The sequence below is a fragment of the Mchenga conophoros genome, linkage group LG16, assembly GCF_057382185.1.
Source record: "Mchenga conophoros isolate Kocher_MC1m ecotype Shallow Benthic linkage group LG16, M_conophoros_male_GT1.1, whole genome shotgun sequence".
NCBI lineage: Eukaryota > Metazoa > Chordata > Actinopteri > Cichliformes > Cichlidae > Mchenga > Mchenga conophoros.
Window position 1 is genome coordinate 24,055,115 of NC_140541.1, and position 12,836 is coordinate 24,067,950.

Genomic DNA, 12,836 nt, shown 5'->3' on the forward strand with positions numbered 1-12,836 from the left:
CAGTACCTCAGTTACCCCCCTTAATCGTGGCAGCCGCCTGCCCTCCTCCTTCTCCACCTCCACCCATGCGTGACCACACCTTACCTGTGCCTGAAAAATTTTCAGGGGATTTAGATAAGTGCAGAGGCTTCTTAACCCAGTGCGACTTGAGTTTTCGCCAACAGACTCAAGCCTATGCTACCGACGGTGCCAAAATTGCTCTTATGGTACAACTCATGACTGGGAGAGCACTGAAGTGGGCTCAGGCAGTGCTGTGTTCCAACCCCAATGTTTCTTATCCTGACTTTCGGACCAAATTCCGCTGTGTTTTTGATAAAGGTTCTAATCCGGATGCAGCTGCTCACCATTTGTTTTCATTAAAACTAGAGATGGCACGATACCACTTTTTTATGTCCGATACCGATATCATAAATTTGGATATCTGCCGATACCGATATGAATCCGATATAATGTTTTTTAATCAACAAAACTGTTTTTTTTTTAAATATCTTGCTGCATTTTGTATAAGTTCATACTCAAGTTTAAAACAACAACTACACTAAAGCTATTCTGTTATACCTATATGCAAAAAAAAAATATTTCATAGTTCAGCAATACTGATCAATCTAATAAACTTAAACCTACACCATCCTCCCTATTCTGGTATTTTAAAGAGTACTTAGCGTAAATATTAAGCAACCTAACTAATAGGGTTCCAACTCCCAGCAACAACAAAAATAAATAAATAAAAAATAGGGAACCACCCCTCACGCTCCACCTCATGATGCTTAATCGACGTAATCAACCTTAATTTGATGCAGTGTGAAAAAAAATGCACAGAAATCAATTATTTTTCAAGAAATATTAAATAGATTCAACATCTTTCTTCAACAAAATTGCAGACTGCACAGATGGTACCTTCCCAAAGGAAAAAGTACTATAGCTTACTAGGGTATATATATTAGACTTAATAGTCACTATATACAGTAATGGACTTCTATTCATTTTACATCAAATTAAAACTTTGGGTGTAAGATTCGGATAATTATTTATTAAAAGCTAGACATTTTAAATGAGAATAAGAAAGAAAAGTATGTCTTTGTGCCCCCTTTTCCCTGTTCATGCCCTATCGGCCCCCCTGGCTAAACTTTGCTAGATCCGCCCCTGCACAGTTACCAGCCGTCAGCTACGTAGAAAAAGATCCTCGAGTAGAAAGTAATAATAAATAAATTCTAACAACAGCTTATCAAGCTTAAACGTGCTGCTGTTGTTCAGCCGATGGTTTCCTCTTTCTGGTGCAAAGTGGGCCAAAAACAAACCAGAGAGACGGACTCGCGACAGAAAAGCCGATCAGCTGATCGTTAAGCAGTTTCATGATTGAAGTAGCAGCCAGAAGAAGCAGTCGCTCCATATATCGTTTGGTAAGCTTAACGCAGGAATGCTTTACAAACATTCAGAGATGGACTTACACACTTGCTTTACTTCTCTCGGGGATAACTTTGTCGGAGATGAAATGCCGGGTTGCTAGCGAAGCTCCACATGCTATCCAGACCACCGACAGGTCCCGCATGCCACAGCCGCTCTATCACGTGATGCATACTGCTCCGACGTGCTAACGTTCTGAGGTGAGTTACGGCGTGTTGCAAGTTTTGTGAGGTGCTTTCGTGATATTTAATGGATCGGATTAAATTTTTTATTTTTCTCCGATATCCGATCCAGTAATTTAGGTCAGTATCGGACCGATACCGATACGTAATATCGGATCGGTCCATCTCTAATTAAAACAGGGCAAAAAGAGTGTGGCGGATTTCTCTGTGGATTTTTGGATCTTGGCTGTGGAGACTGGCTGGGAAGAAAAAGCACTTCGGGGGCATTTCTCAATAGCCTCAATGAAGGACTCAGACTTGAGTTGGCCACCAAAGAATTACCCAAATCTTTGGATGCTTTGATTAATATGTGTGTCAGCCTTGATGACCACATGCGAGAATACGGAGGGCGGTCTGAGGAAGCCCGCAGGGCAATAGGAAGCCCAGGTGGTTGGCTGAGCGCTTCTTCCGATGGGGGAGGAGAAGGGTAGCATGAGCTTGAGGAGACGGAGGAGGAGCCAATGCAGCTAGGGCGAGCTAGATTCAGCAAGCCGGGGTGGAGGAAGAAACGCCAGATGGGTGAGTGCTTTGCATGTGGAAAGAAGGGGCACTTTGCAGACTCTTGCCCATCCCGGCTGAAAGATTCGGCCCGTCAGTAGCGGCGGGGTTACTAATGGGTGCGACCGGAGATGTGTTACCCCACCTCAGCTGCCCCGCCAAACTTATCTTTCGGTCCATAACTCATTCCTGTAATGCACTAGTGGATTCAGGTGCGGAACAAAGCTTTATGGATGAAACTTTAGCCAGGAAATTGGGGGTCCCGCTTGTTTCCCTGCATGTTCCTTTACATGTGTCTGCCCTCAATGGGGAAGTGCTGGCCAAAGTCATGCATCGCACTCATGAAATCACACTGGTTCTTTCTGGTAATCTTGTTGAAAAGATAAGTTTGTTTCTGTTTAAGGCGCCTGATACTCCATTGGTGTTAGGTTACCCGTGACTTCAACGTCATAACCCTCAGATAGATTGGGCCCAGGGTAGTGTGGGGGGATGAAGTGAGTGGTGTCTCAAGCAGTGCTTACGGTCAGCTGTTCCCAATCTGACGCCGACAACGGCGAAGGACTCTGTCTGTGCTCCTCATCTCTCTGTTGTTCTGGCTGAGTATCATGGTCTAGCTAAAGTGTTCAGCAAGAGTTTGGCCTTGTCGCTTCCGCCTCACCGACCTTATGATTGTGGCATTGATTTGCTTCCAGGAGCTACACTGCCCACCAGCTGCCGGTACAGCCTGTCCAAGCCTTAGCGCCACTCCATGGAGCGCTATATTACGGACTCACTCTCGGCAGGCATAATTCGACCGTCCACTTCCCCGCTTGGGGCAGGATTCTTTTTCGTCGAAAAGAAAGACAAATCCCTTTGCCCCTGCATTGACTTCCGTGGTCTCAACAAAATAACCATCAAGAACAAATATCCTCTCCCTCTGCTAGCATCCGCATTCGAGTTGCTCCAGGGAGGCACCATTTTTACTAAGCTGGACCTTCGCAATGCCTATTATTTGGTTCGTATTCGAGAAGGGGACGAGTGGAAGACCGCATTCAACACGCACTTGGGCCATTTCGAATATTTGGTCATGCTTTTTGGTCTAATCAATGCTCCAGCAGTGTTTCAGGCTATGGTGAATGACGTGCTTTGGGATTTCATTAACCACTTTGCTTTTGTGTACTTGGATTATATTCTCATTTTTTCCAAGACTTGTAAGGAGCATGTTGAACACGTCCGACTGCTTCTTCAACGGCTTTTGGAGAATCACCTGTTCGTCAAAGGTGAGAAATGTGAATTTCAAGTCCCAACAGCGTCTTTTCTGGGGTTTGTGATTGACCGGGGACAGTTGAGAGCAGATCCTGCTAAGGTCAAGGCAGTGGTGGAGTGGCTGGAGCCTAAGACCCGGAAGGCACTCCAGAAATTCTTGGGCTTTGCTAACTTCTACCGTAAGTTCATTTGTAACTTGAGTACTGTGGTGTTGCCGTTGACTACTCTCACGTCTCCTAAACAGCAGTTTGTGTGGTCACCCCAGGCCCAACAGACTTTTGTGCAACTGAAACTGTTATTCTCGTTAACCCCCATTCTCATTCAAGCAGATTTATCTTGACCCTTCACTGTGGAAGTGGACGCGTCGGATTCTGTTGTGGGAGCAGTCCTTTCCCAACGAGCAGAAGGTAAACTTCATCCCTGTGCCTTCTTCTCCCGTCGTCTTTCCCAGGCAGAGCGTAATTATGATGTCGGGGATAGGGAGCTGCTGGCGATCAAGTTGGCCTTGGAAGAATGGCACCACTGGCTGGAGGGGAGTGTGCATCTGGTGCTGGTCTGGATGGACGACAAGAATCTGTCGTACCTGCAGACAGCCAAACGCCTCAATGCCCGGCAAGCCAGGTGGGCCTTGTTTTTTACTCACTTTGATCTTGTCATCACTTACAAGCCAGGGTCACGTAACACAAAGCCAGATGCCCTCTCGCGCCAGTTTGCTCCCAGTGGGGAGGAGGAGGAGAGGACTATCATCCCGGCCAGCTGTGTGGTGGGTGCGGTGACGTGGGAGATTGAGAAGTTGATCAGGGAGGCTCTGCAACTGGAACCTGATCCCAGTTCACCCCAGTGGGCTGACAGTATGTTCCCACGGCTGTCCGTGGCAAGGTCATTCATTGGGCACACACAGCTAAGTTCTCCTGCCACCCGGGTAAGAAACGTACCATCAAGTTCTTAAGACTCTTGTTCTGGTGGTCTGCTCTGGCGAAAGACGTCCAGGAGTATGTCGCTGCATGTACCATCTGTGCTCAGAACAAAGTTCCTAGCTCTCCACCCTTGGAGGATGGCGGAACGGAACAAGAGCTTGGCAGACCGTCGCCGCACCCCGGCACCCGCTTACCAGGTTGGCCAGAAGGTATGGCTCTCAACCAGGTACATTCCCCTTCGGACTGAGTCCAAAAAGCTGGGTCCCCGCTTCATTGGGCCTTTCCCCGTTCATTCGGTCCTCAATCTTGTGACGTTGAAGTTGTCTCTGCCCCACAATATGCGGATTCATAATGTGTTTCATGTTTTTCAGGTGAAACCAGTCCAGACCAGCCCGTTGTGCCCACCTGCTGGTTCCCCACCACCTGCCCGGATTATGGACGCTAGGCGGCGCGGTAGGGGCTTCCAATATTTGATGGACTGGGAGGGGTATGGTCTGGAACAGCGTTGCTGGGTGCCGCAATCCGCTATTCTCGATGACGATATGAATTCCGCAGGCAGCACCCGGACAAGTTTGGTCAGTCGCCGGGAGGCTCCCGTTAAAGGAGGGGTACTGTCATGATCCGACAGCCCTCGCCAGGCTGCCTCCATGTGTGTTATTGTGTGTGCGTGTGTGTATTGCTCCCTCCCCCTCTCTCCCTCTCTGTCTCTCTCGTAACGGGATTGTTTACCTCCGAGCGATCTATGCTTTTATTAAACATTTGAACATAATACAACACAAACTCTCGTAGAGGATATAAAGTCAGAGAGATACATTTTTTGAAACGACCAGGACCAGGCTAGTACATGTGGAGTGGCTGTAAGAAAACGACATGCAAGCAGAGCGTAGCAGCCAGCGCAACAAATTTGGATCCTTTGCTCTTAGTTAGCGGTGAGTGCAGCGCATGTTGCATCCAAACGAAAGGGCCTTTATGCTGTGCAGCGTGAGCAATGGTCCTGGGTCAGCCCGGGCTTTGTGTTAAACGGTGTTGGGAAGGTTACTTTTATTCCACTACAGATTACAGAATACATGCCCCAAAACGAATTTTGTAACGTATTCCGTTATGTTTCTAAATGAGAGTAGCATATTCTGAATACTTTCGATTACTTAATATACTTTCATGCTTTCTACAACTACATGAATGTACTATTGCTGTATGATTTATTACTATTACTGAAGGCTACTTGCCAAATTATATCTTGGGAAAAATAAAGGAGTTAGTCAGTGTACCTGAGCTTCCTTATATTGCTCTCTCAGCTGTTCAAGCATGGCCTGAAACTCCTCCTCCTTCTCCTGAGCTTCCTTTTTGACAATCTGGTTCTCCTCGTCATAGGCCATAGCTACAACACCCAGGATCAGGTTGATCAAGTAGAAGGAACCAAGGAATATTACAAGCATAAAAAAGATCACATATGGCTTCCCAGATGTCCGCAAAGTCTGGAAAAACAAACAAGAATTTGGTGTTTTTACAGTTACTTAAAATACAGTATTGATACTTGGCATATGTGGCTATAAAATTCTACCCTTTCACAGTGAATACTTTCTATTTTAGAAGCTCTCAAATTTGAGGTGCCTGTAAATTTGTCACTTTCATTTTTTATAAAGTAATCATCAAGTCTCAGATGTGTGGCAGGCAGGAATTAGACCCAAAATGCAAGACTCTGAAAACAATGTGTAAACCTCGAACAGCTTCGTTGCCAAAGTCTTATTACAATAAGAACTTAAATTCAGAGCACATAATCTGACCAGCAGAAACTGAAATGGAAGAGGGATGCACACAGTTTGGTTATTGTTACACTGTCCCTCAAAGGGGAGTCTGCACACAGCAGGTAATCAGAGAGATGGGAAATAACAAGGAACTAGGCTGAACAGAATCTAACTGACGAGACAGAGGGGAAGCGAAATTGAACATAATATACTTGAAGAAGGACACTAAATAAATCAGGAAATGAATGAATGAATGCAAATAGAATGAGACCAAATAGAACACAGAGAGACCAGACAGACACAGGAACATAGCAAAGGATAACAAAAACATGGAGACTAGACAGACTACAAAAGGAGACGCTGATGACAAGACAGAGGCAAGACCAGAAAAAGCTAGCTAGCTAGCTCAGTGCTTTCAGCAGGTGACCATATGGCTGAGAGCGGCTTGGGCCAGCTTGGGTTCGAATCTGACCCGCAGGTCTTTGCCACATATGTCTTCATCTCTCTCCCTCTGCTCTCCTGTCATTTCTTCACTGTATCTGTCAATAAAGCCCGAAAAGGCCAAAAATCTAATTATACAAAAGAAGATGACACAAATTTTTGAGCTCCCAAAAAAGTTACTCTGATTCTTCAAATCTCAGCAAACACCTCGCATGCTGCCATGGGAATGTGGGATCCCCCCAGTGACATGACCGCTGCGGCACCGGGCAAACTTCCACCGGCCCCACCTCAGGTAAACAGGTGAAAATAAATTTCAGAATGACAGGACTTTGTGCTGTGGAATCTTTGATTTCATTTATTTTTTGCTGTGCTTTACTTGCATCTATTTGAAAGAGTGAGTATAAACACAAAGAATTAATGTATTTTATATTCTGGAATATGCACAAAATAGGTTTAAATGTTAAAGAAATTTCTTCAAGTCAAAGACTGTTGCATATAATTTAACTTTTGCTTGATGCAATGTGCATAAAATTAAAAGATTAAAACTAATTAAACAACTTTTAAAAAAATACTTTTTTTTTCAATTTTATATGATGGATTATGCAGAAAAAATTGAATTGGCCTGAAAGGTCTATTGCATTAATACGTGATCAGGTTGTGTATCATGTTTTTTTTAAGTAACTAAGTATTAAAGTAAGTAATTACTTTTGAAAATAAGTAATCAGTAAAGTAACAACATTACTTTCTTGGATAAGTAATTAGTAACTAATTACTGTTGTCAAGTAACTTGACCAAAACTGATGATGACTGGTGAAACGTTTCTCCCACTAAAAACACTACATCCTGATGAACAGAAGCAACACTTTTGGGATCTCCTTACCTGACTTATGGGGCATGGATCAAGATAATGTTTGAGCTTAATTTCCTAGAACAAATAACAATGAATAAAAAACCCAGTTGAGCTTGGTTCCAAGCCTTCTTTGGCTGGAGTAGAAGGAGTAGTGTTCTAGACATCTCATCTTAAGTCTATATTTTAAGCCTACATTTTAGAGATTTTAGCATTTTAGAGACATAAATGAGGACCTTTTAACAAATGTGTTCCCATGTGATGATGTAATCTTGTTTTTTAATTCAAATGTGCTTTTATAATTAAATACTGCCCCCCCCCCCCTTTTTTTGTGTATATTTATAGTATCCTTCTTATGCATTTCATGCATGTGTTATTTTCAGACAGGTGGGGGTTTTGTCACTTCCCCCCCTCCTCATCATTAATGATCTAGTCCAGTATTTACTTGGGTGCGAATTAACCAAATAACCAATACGTCAGCTGATCTATCTATGAAGTTTTGACTGGTTAATTTGAAATTTTTTCTGTTTTTGTTTTACTATGACCCTGATGAAGGCCACAAGCTGAAACGCGTTGGTCAATTATTAAAGTTGTTCATCTTCCCTCAAGTGTTGCTGGAGTTCCTGCATTGTGAATTCTTTCATCCTCTCCATGCACCTTGGAAGTAGGTGAAGTTGTGCCAGAAATTTTTGCTGCGATTTACCAAAATTATATTAACCATATTAACCTGAAGTATATTCAAGAGTAACAAACCTACAAGAAATTTAGCAAAATATAAAACTTATTAAATAAATACAGTTAGTTATAGTGACAATTACAATTATTTACAGTGACACACTAGGCCATTCTCATAAAATCCATCCACCATGCTAGTATAAAGCTTTTGTGTCAACCTATGTTTCATATCATGACTGAGAAATACTGTCATTAGAGAGCTTGTTAATAGTCTCAATTTTGCTACTTAATTGTAAGAAGTGCTAAAAGTGAGAGTGTCATACAGAAACCTCTAAATATTATCTTTAAAGAAAATATGGTGGTGGATGAATGCTTTTCCTGCAAACACAGCAAGCCCCGCCTCTTTATATGGCTAGAGAAGAAGTAATCTGAACCTACAGGTTAAATGTCTTATCAAAACCAACCAAACATGTTCTCACGGGGTAAGTGATCAGCAAAAGAAATAAAATAAATTGAATGTTAAATGTAAAATTTTATATTACAACAAGGGATTTTATTAGAAAACTGACCAATAGCCTGAATAATGCAAAAGTTAAACACACTGAAAATTTACCAAAATGAGCATTACTAAAATTGTACACAATCATTTTACATTTTTATTGTCTTTTAGTTTCCCTTTTTAGCCTACCTGCTGATACAGCTTTTCCCAACAATCCTGTGTCATCAGTCTGAAAAGAGAAAGGAAGGCCCAGCCAAATGTGTCAAAGCTGGTATAACCATTGTCTGGGTTATTTCCCTCATTTTTGCACATATACCCCTCTGGACACTTCCTGCAAGAAAAGATCAGTTAAGATCTGAAAGAATTGTCAATGCAATACTATGAAAGAATGCATGAAACAACACTAATTCCATAAAAGTTGGGTGCTGAACAGACCAGTTGCTGGATTTCTGGGAAAGGAAAGTTGTCCCATTTTTGGCTGATTTAGCATTCTAGCAATCCTATATCTTTGTTGTTGTATTTTTCATTTGGTGATGTCCCGAATGAGATTTATTTCCCTCCTGCTACCTAGTAGATAGCAGAAGTTACAACAAATACAAAACATAACAATAAATAGACAATAATAAAATAAAAATAAATAAATAATTTTAAAAAATGTGCAAAATGTAAATAAAAACAAAACAATGATTTAATTACATTCATTGTACTGCATTCATTGCCTGGCCAGAAAAATGTTCCTCTACTTAAAATTGACTTGAAAGACTTTGAATATCTTATCATCCACATTACGTAACCCTCAAAAGATTCAGACAATCTAAAGTGTTTAAGGTATAAAACAACGTAAATTAGAACTCATGATCTTCAGGCATTGCAAAAAAAAAAAAAAAAAAAAAGCATTCATGATTCTGCCATGGAAATCACTGCAAACACTCCCAGACATCATTGTCATCCACAAATAAAAAAAAAGAAGAAGCTGTCTGTGAACATGATCCAGAAAATGTTTTACGATTTGAAAATGAGCAGTGTATGCCCCCATCCACATGGCATGATGTTCAGGGAAGGCCTTGCATATTTCAGCTGAAACAGCCTACTTGCAGTCTAGACCTTTCACCTATTGAAAACATTCTGTGCATCCTAAAATGAAAAAACAAACAAACAAAACAAAACAAAAAAAGACTATAAACAATATTCCTCTCCAGAATTTCAGCAGCTGGCCTTCTCAGTTTCCAGACATTTATTGATTATTGTTAGAGATGAGGGGATGTTACACAGTGATACTTTTTCTATTTTCTGTTGTAGATAAAATGTATTTTTATTACATTAGAAATTTACTGCAGTCTGTTTTTTACACATACACAATACTGACATTTTTGTAAAACTGGGGCTGTACCAGGATTGTGTTCATTTTGTATTTTATTCAGTTCTCTTATAACTGGAGAGCCAACTTGCTTACCCAGCTCCAATGCTGCTGCCACAAAGTAATGGATGATTTTTGTTGTCAGGCAGGTAATAGTAAAGACCTGATGGGGAAAGAAGGAAAATAGCAGTTATTTATTATTGTATGCAATTCATGGGGAGACTATGACAAGAATGGTTTGTTAGAAGTCCAAAACAATACATAAAACAGCAGAAGTAGAATTAGGTTACAATTATGCAATGTAGAAGACAACAAGAGTGCATCATTCTTGTATTGCAAATGTTTTATTGAATCAGAGAAGAGTGAAATACATATTAAGAGCTTAACATACACAGCCCAACAACAAGCTATTGGGACGTTTTGGCTTCTTTGTCATGGTAAGCTGTGTGGCAAGCAGGATGAACGTCCCAAATGCAGGACTCGTACATGGAAAAGTAAACTCGAAATGGCACCTTTATTTACTGGGAAAAATAATCCATGAAATAAACTCACAAAAAACAAACCAATACTTGAACACGGAAACTAAGAACTAAACACTGGGAGGCTATAAAATTAGGAAGCTGGAAACTGGAGAAGAAGGATGAAAAAACCAGGAGCACGAAGAAAACACACAGCAAAGAGGGTATGACACGACAACAGACTGAGGAAAACACTGGGCTTAAATACATACGGGAGTAACAAGGGAATCTAACACAGGAGGAGAGCACAGCTGGGAATCACACATAAAGACACAGGAAGGAAGCAAAACTGAACACACTGCACACAGGACAAGGAACTATCAAAATAAAACAGGAAACATGAGACATTCATAAAGACCCAGACTTGACACTGGGACATAGAGACATGACTGATGAGGGGAACAGAGGGAACATGAAACACGGAGATGAGAGTAACTAAATGTGGCACAAAGGGAAACTAAAGGCTACAGAAAAGTACAGTGGGGCAAAAAAGTATTTAGTCAGCCACCGATTGTGCAAGAATTTATTCGTAAATCAGGGTGGAAAATAAGTATTTGGTCAATAACAAAAATACAACTCAATACTTTGTAACATAACCTTTGTTGGCAATAACAGAGGTCAAACGTCTACTATAGGTCTTTACCAGGTTTGCACACACAGTAGCTGGTATTTTGGCCCATTCCTCCATGCAGATCTTCTCGAGAGCAGTGATGTTTTGGGGCTGTCGCCGAGCAACACGGACTTTCAACTCCCGCCACAGATTTTCTATGGGGTTGAGGTCTGGAGACTGGCTAGGCCACTCCAGGACTTTCAAATGCTTCTTACGGAGCCACTCCTTTGTTGCCCGGGCGGTGTGTTTTGGATCATTGTCATGTTGGAAGACCCAGCCTCGTTTCATCTTCAAAGTTCTCACTGATTGAAGGAGGTTTTGGCTCAAAATCTCACGATACATGGCCCCATTCATTCTGTCCTTAACACGGATCACTTGTCCTGTCCCCTTGGCAGAAAAACAGCCCCATAGCATGATGTTTCCACCCCCATGCTTCACAGTAGGTATGGTGTTCTTGGGATGCAACTCAGTATTCTTCTTCCTCCAAACACGACGAGTTGAGTTTATACCAAAAAGTTCTACTTTGGTTTCATCTGACCACATGACATTCTCCCAACCCTCTGCTGTATCATCCATGTGCTCTCTGGCAAACTTCAGACGGGCCTGGACATGCACTGGCTTCAGCAGCGGAACACGTCTGGCACTGCGGGATTTGATTCCCTGCCGTTGTAGTGTGTTACTGATGGTGACCTTTGTTACTTTGGTCCCAGCTCTCTGCAGGTCATTCACCAGCTCCCCCCGTGTGGTTCTGGGATCTTTGCTCACCGTTCTCATGATCATTTTGACCCCACGGGATGAGATCTTGCGTGGAGCCCCAGATCGAGGGAGATTATCAGTGGTCTTGTATGTCTTCCATTTTCTGATGATTGCTCCCACAGTTGATTTTTTCACACCAAGCTGCTTGCCTATTGTAGATTCACTCTTCCCAGTCTGGTGCAGGTCTACAATACTTTTCCTGGTGTCCTTCAAAAGCTCTTTGGTCTTGGCCATGGCGGAGTTTGGAGTCTGACTGTTTGAGGCTGTGGACAGGTGTCTTTTATACAGATGATGAGTTCAAACAGGTGCCATTCATACAGGTAACGAGTGGGGGACAGAAAAGCTTCTTACAGAAGACGTTACAGGTCTGTGAGAGCCAGATATTTTCCTTGTTTGAGGTGACCAAATACTTATTTTCCACCCTAATTTACGAATAAATTCTTTACAAATCCTACCATGTGAATTCATGGATTTTTTTTTCACATTCTGTCTCTCACAGTTGAAGTGTACCTCTGGTGCAAATTACTGACCTCTGTCATCATTTTAAGTGGGGGAACTTGCACAATCGGTGGCTGACTAAATACTTTTTTGCCCCACTGTATATAACACATGGAGACAAATAAGGAAAACATGAATAACACTAAATCAAAGAATATTCATTCAGAGCCTGAACACAAATACCGGGTTGCAGACCCAGGACCTTGACATTCTTACTCTATGGCCCACGATTTATTTGAATTAAGAAGACATCTATCACTATTACTATCAAACTATTTTGGTACAGTGACCACCAAGCTAGGTGAGTGGCTCCAGCAGATCCCAGGAACAACATCCAAGGTCTCTGCTGGGAAGAGTGCAGTCCTAGAAGCAGCAAAGATACTGATCAGGACCCTCAAGCTTTCTTCTTCCTGATTTTGCTCTCACTCGGTATAGCTACATTTATCACTACAGCTATCTTCCTCTGCTTGCCCACCACTACTACACTACCACTCAAAAGTTTTAGAACACCCCAATTTTTTTATTGAAAAATATGCAGATTATTGTTTCTTTCCACTCTGAAATGAAAGCATACTACAAATAAGCACAACTCTGAGGCTTGACTC

At 42.1% G+C, this 12,836-nt stretch overlaps 1 pseudogene across 1 annotated transcript in view; it reads right to left on the reverse strand.

Moving 5' to 3' along the window:
* The window catches only part of LOC146556856 (sodium channel protein type 2 subunit alpha-like), a 56,010-nt pseudogene that overhangs the window by 20,050 nt on the left and 23,124 nt on the right, over positions 1-12,836 (reverse strand). The window contains exons 8-10 of the transcript XR_014889007.1: positions 9,946-10,012; positions 8,682-8,823; positions 5,554-5,760 (exon numbers count right to left, since the gene is read on the reverse strand). The product of XR_014889007.1 is annotated as a sodium channel protein type 2 subunit alpha-like (transcript). The remainder of the gene's footprint in view (positions 1-5,553; positions 5,761-8,681; positions 8,824-9,945; positions 10,013-12,836) is intronic.